Raw genomic sequence first — 6000 nt, forward strand, 5'->3', positions numbered from 1 at the left:
TAACTCAGCCACTTGCACATTTAACTCAATTACTGGCATATTTAACTCAGTTATTGGCATTTTTCACTCAATTACTTTCACATTAAACTCAGTTACTGGCACATTTCACTTAATTACTTGCATATTTCATTCAACCACTGGCATGTTTAACTCAGTTACTGACATTTTTGACACAGTCATGACATATTTAACATGTTTAACTCAATTACTACCAAATTCAACTCAGTTATTGGCATATTTCACTCAGTAATTGGCATATGAAACACAGTTACTGGCATATTTCATTCAACCACTGGCATGTTTTGCCCAGTTACTGGCATATTATACTCAGTCACTGGAATGTTTCACTCAGTCACTGGCATATTTAACTCAGTCACTGGCATATTTTACTCAGTTACAAGCATATGTGACTCAGTCACTGGCATATTTCACTCAGTCACTGGCATATTTAACTCAGTCATTGGCACGTTTAACTCAGTTACTGACATTTTTGACACAGTCATGACATATTTAACTCAGTTCCTAACATATTTCACTGTAGGTGACGTTAGCCCTTTATCTAACACAAATGTGTAGCAAACTAATTACATTATTACTGCAGTGCACTATAAAAAAGACCCCAGCGTAGATCACATGTGACTTAATTTTGACACTAAAGGGCAATCACTTCACCACAACTCATTTCACAGAGTATCTTTTATCTGGAAAACAGCTTTGCACTGGCAAAGAATTATTTAGCTGATACCAAATGTAATATATCCACTAAATGATGTGGAAGGTTTTATTCCATTATACAAAATAGGCTTGAGTTTCATATTTATTGGCACTCTCACTGCAATTCTTTATATTCCTAAATCTCTTTCCTATCAGCTTTCCTTGATCTTGTTTGGGCTTTAATTTGGCAGTCATGTAGATCCACATGTTAGTCGGCTCTGCCTGTATTTTTTAGTGAGTTCACAGGCTACAAAACCAAGAAAAGAAGGTTCAACTACTCAGAGCCAGTCTAGAATGACAAAATGGCACAGTGTCAGGTCAGAGAATAAGCTAACTAGCAAGCAACGTAGGTAATTAGCAAAAGAAGACCTTTAGGGTGGCATAAAATGACCAAAAACACAATTAAATTGCAGATCACAGCTATTATCATGAAACCAGTTGTCTATTTTTTTCAAAATTAATTAACAGGATTATAGCTGTCATATGTCAGGTACAGCTTATCATACAGTTTTAAAAGTGCATTACAGTCATTGGTGTTTAGTTTTTAGGATCTAAACTGAAGATGTGGTATCAATTGATCTGACCCATTACCGTTTCCAAGCACAGCCTAATCTCAAATCTGCTTTCCTCAATGGCCTGATGCCCATTACTCAGTGGTTGCATTTCCCTAGCGGGTCAAACAGCCCTATAAGTGTGGATGAATCAGGCCAACATGAATGAGTGTGTATGGAGATTACTGTCTGGCCTCTGCAGTTCCCCACAGACTCTGTCGTCACATCTCGTATTCAGCTGATGATAAATCCATTGAGGTTGAAAGTCTATAAAGACCTGCAAACAGCTCTTGAGCTAGTTTCCAGTTTGTGCATTTCTATATTTTTTCCCGGATGCAGTCATGAGGTCTTGCCACACCGTTAATGCTTTCGGTGCCGAATTACTTTTCCACCTGCCGGGGCATGAAAAACAGTCGAGCGTGTGAATGAAAGCACGTAGCTAGGTGCGTCATATTTCTCCTGTGCACGTCATATTTCGGCTATGTGTGTGAATTAGTGTGCCAGGCAGGGGAGAGGATGCTGAGCTGTTGTTACCTCCAACAGCTCGTCTGCGAGAAAGTTCAACCAGCCTGAAAACAACTCTCGCAAGCCCAGATATGATAAGGTCTGTGTGTATACATACTGTCCACTTTATCAGAAACCCATCTCTCATAGTTCCACCTTGCTGGGATACAGTTAGAGACTGTAGCTCATCTGTTGATGTTGTTTAGCCATTGTTATCCATTCATCATCAGTCAGTTTCTGACTACAGAGGCCCTCTTAATCATTCTTGGATGGTGCATACTGCTTGTATCAGGCATAGGTGTTTGTGGTGTTGTTGTGATCGGAGGGCTCTGATTGTTTTGCTGTGATGTAATAATGACACTAATGTAACCAAGAACTCTGGTGGTTTTATTATTATGTCACAATGGCACTAATGCAGCCAAGAGTTTTGTTCGTTTTGCTGTGATGTCATAATGGCACTAGTGTATCCAAAAGTTCTGATTGTTGTGGTTTGATATCATGTTATGCTGTTCATTACATAAATAACACAACCCCATTTCCAAAAAAGTTGGGACGCTGTGCAAAATGTAAATAAAAACAAAATGCAATGATGTGCAAATCATTTAAGCCCCATTTTTCATTGAAAATAGTACGAAGACAATATATCAAATGTTGAAACTGAGAAATTTTATTGTTTATATTTGCCCATTTTGAATTTGATGCCAACAACATGTTCCAAAACAGTTGGGATGGGGGCAACAAAAGACTGGTAAAGTTGTGTAATGCTAAAAAAAAACACCTAGTGGTTAATTCGCAACTGGTCAGTAACACGATTGGATATAAAAAAAGCATCCTCAGAGAGGCTGAGTCTTTCAGAAGTAAAGATGAGGAGGGGTTCACCACTCTGTGAAAGACTGCATGAACAGATATCAATGAAAAACAATAATGTTTCTCAATATAAAATAGCAAAGAACTTTTATTTTTCATCATCTACGCTACATAATAACATTAAAAGATTCAGAGTATCTGGAGAAATCTCTGTATGCAACAGACAAGGCCAAAAACCAGTATTTGCTGGCCATGATCTTTGGGCCCTCAGGTGGCACTGCATTAAAAACAGACATGATTCTCTAGTGGAAATCAGTGGATGGGCTCAGAAAATCTTCTGAAAAACACTGTCTATGAAAACAGTTCGGCGCTGCATTCACAAATGTTAATTAAAACTCTTAAACACAAAGAAGAAACCACATATAAACAGGATCCAGAAACGCTGCCACCTTCTCTGGGCCGGAGCTCATTTAAAAGGGACTGAGGGGAAATGGAAAAGTGTCCTGTGGTCTGACAAATCAACATTTGAAACTCTTTTTGGAAATCATGGAGACTGTGACCACTCAGCTTGTTATCAGCACACAGTTCAAAAGCCAGTATTCATGATGGTACAGGGGTGCATTAGTGCACATGGCGTGGGTGATGTGCACATCTGTGAAGGCACCATTAATCCTGAACAATATATACATGTTTTGGCAACATATGCTGCCATCCAGATGATGTCTTTTTCAGGGAAGGTTTATTTCAGTAGGACAATGTCAAAACACATTCTGCATGTATTACAACAGCATGGCTGTGTATTAAAAGAGTCTGGTTGCTAAATTGACCTGCCTGCAGTTCAGATCTGTTACCGCTGAAAACATTTGGCGTATTATCAAATGAAAAATGTAATTAAGGAGACCCCGAACTGTTAAGCAGCTGAAATCTTGTATCAAAGAATGGGAAAACATTTCTCTTTCAAAACTACAGCAGTCGGTCTCTTCAGTTTCCCAAAAGCTTACAGAGTGTTGATAAAAGAAGAGGTGATGAAACACACTGGTAAACATGCCCCTGTCCCAACTTTTTTGGAACGTGTTGCTGGCATCAAATTCAAAACGGGCATATATTTTTCAAAAAACAATAATTTCTCATTTTCAACATTGGATATGTTGTCTTTGTACTACTTACCTTTAAAAATATGGTTTACATGAGGTGCACATCACTGCATTCTACTTTATTTACATTCTGCACAGCGTCCCAACTTGTACCTGGCCAACAGAGGTCCTGTCCAATGAAATGGGGTACAGCGGTGCTGATAAATTGTGCAACAACGGATGGGCTACAGTCTGTAATTGTATGTATGGTATTGTATAGTGGTCCTATAAGGTGGAGCTCATAAAGTGGCCAGTGAGTGGACATACAAGATAGGTGTTTCTAATAAATTGACCAGTGAGGTGAAACACAGGGAAGGTGTTTCTCATAAAGTGGCCAGTGAGTGGAAGAACATGGTAAGTGCTTCTAATAAAGAAGAAATGCAAATGTGTATTAAGCCATGTGCAATAATCTGGGATGTTTTTGATTTTTCTATCTTCTTTTTTCTCTTCTTCATCTTCTTCTTCTTGTTCTTTTACATTTTAATTATATATTATTAGTTTTAAAGAATAAAACTGCTGTAATTCAAATGCCAACACTAAGACCTCATGATTGGGTTTGAGTTTGGTTGAGCGTAATAGAGCTCACATCAGAACTCAGCAATATCAGGCTCACTTGGGCCAGCTTTGAGTTTATTTTGTCTTTTCTCGCATCCCACATCATTTCCCATCTGTGTACAGACAGATTACAGGATAATTATTTTTCTGTTCCCACTCCCTTTTGTGTACATCCACAGATTAATGTAATGTCTCGCCGTATTTTGTTTATCTGTGAGTCGATGTTGGTTGTAAGACTTAGGGGATTGATGGCAAATACTGAATTCAAAACATCTGAAAAACAGTCCTGGCCACTTTATCAGAAACCCGTCTCTTGTATCTCCACCTTGCTGGTTTACAGTTAGAGATTGTAGCTCATTAGTTGATGCACACAACCTCAAACATATGTTAATGTATGCCTGTTGTAGCTTCCAGTAAACCTGGAATGTTTTTACAAGCTGTCCATTTTATCAGTTCCACTTACTATATAGGTGCACTTTGTAGTTCTACAATTACAGACTGTAGTCCATCTGTTTCTCTGCATACTTTGTTAGCCCCCTTTTACCCTGTTCTTCAGTGGTCAGGACCCCCATGGACCCTCACAGAGCAGGTACTATTTGGGTGGTGAATCATTCTCAGCACTGCAGTAACACTGACGTGGTGGTGTGTTAGTGTGTGTTGTGCTGGTCTGAGTGGATCAGACACAACAGTGCTGCTGGAGTTTTTAAACACTGTGTCCACTCACTGTCCACTCTATTAGACACTCCTACCTTGTCAGTCCACCTTGTAGATGTGAAGTCAGAGACGATAGCTCATCTGCTGCTGCACAGTTTGTGTTGGTCATCCTCTAGTCTCTCATCAGTGGTCACAGGACGCTGCCCACTGGATGCTGTTGGCTGGATATTTTTGGTTGGTGGACTATTCTCAGTCCAGCAGTGACACTGAGATGTTTAAAAACTCCAGCAGCACAGCTGTATATGATCCACCCAGACCAGCGCAACACACACTAACACACCACCACCACATCAGTGTCACTGCAGTGCTGAGAATGATCCACCACCCAAATAGTACCCGCTCTGTGAGGGTCCACAGGGGTTCTGACCACTGAAGAACAGGGTAAAAGGGGGCTAACAAAGTATGCAGAGAAACAGATGGACCACAGTCTGTAATTGTAGAACTACAAAGTGCACCTATATAGTAAGTGGAGCTGATAAAATGGACAATGAGCACAGAAACAAGGAGGTGGTCATAATGTTATGCCTGATCGGTGTAGCAGTGTGTAATGAAACTTTGGGTGGGCTCCGGTAATGTAAGGGATTAAATTATTATTGGTTGCTGATTAAAACAAAGCCATCACCCTGTCATACAAACTTGATACCCAATTTTCAAGATCATCCAAATATCAAGCTAATATCCTGGATGAAATGTGCTCCATGACCCACGAGGTGACGAGTCGTCAGATTTGGGGGTGTGAATTTGAATTTCAAAAGCGCTCTTTCATGTATGTTTGAAACTCGTCATGCCTTTTTGGCTCCTTTGAAATAAAAGCAGACGCGTCACTCCTGCTGGCTGGCCTGTTTGATGTTGTGTGCACAATTCTCTGTTGTTGCTGACGGGGTGAAGCTTTTTGGAGCCATCTGCAAAGGTGGGTAGCAACCAGCTCTGTTTACTTAGTTATGTTTGAGAACTTTATTACAATTTCAGTGAATTTATACTTCCAACTGTTTCTTCATCTTAAAAAATGTTCTCTATTAAGC

This window comes from Colossoma macropomum, unplaced genomic scaffold (assembly GCF_904425465.1).
Source record: "Colossoma macropomum unplaced genomic scaffold, Colossoma_macropomum, whole genome shotgun sequence".
Taxonomy (NCBI): domain Eukaryota; kingdom Metazoa; phylum Chordata; class Actinopteri; order Characiformes; family Serrasalmidae; genus Colossoma; species Colossoma macropomum.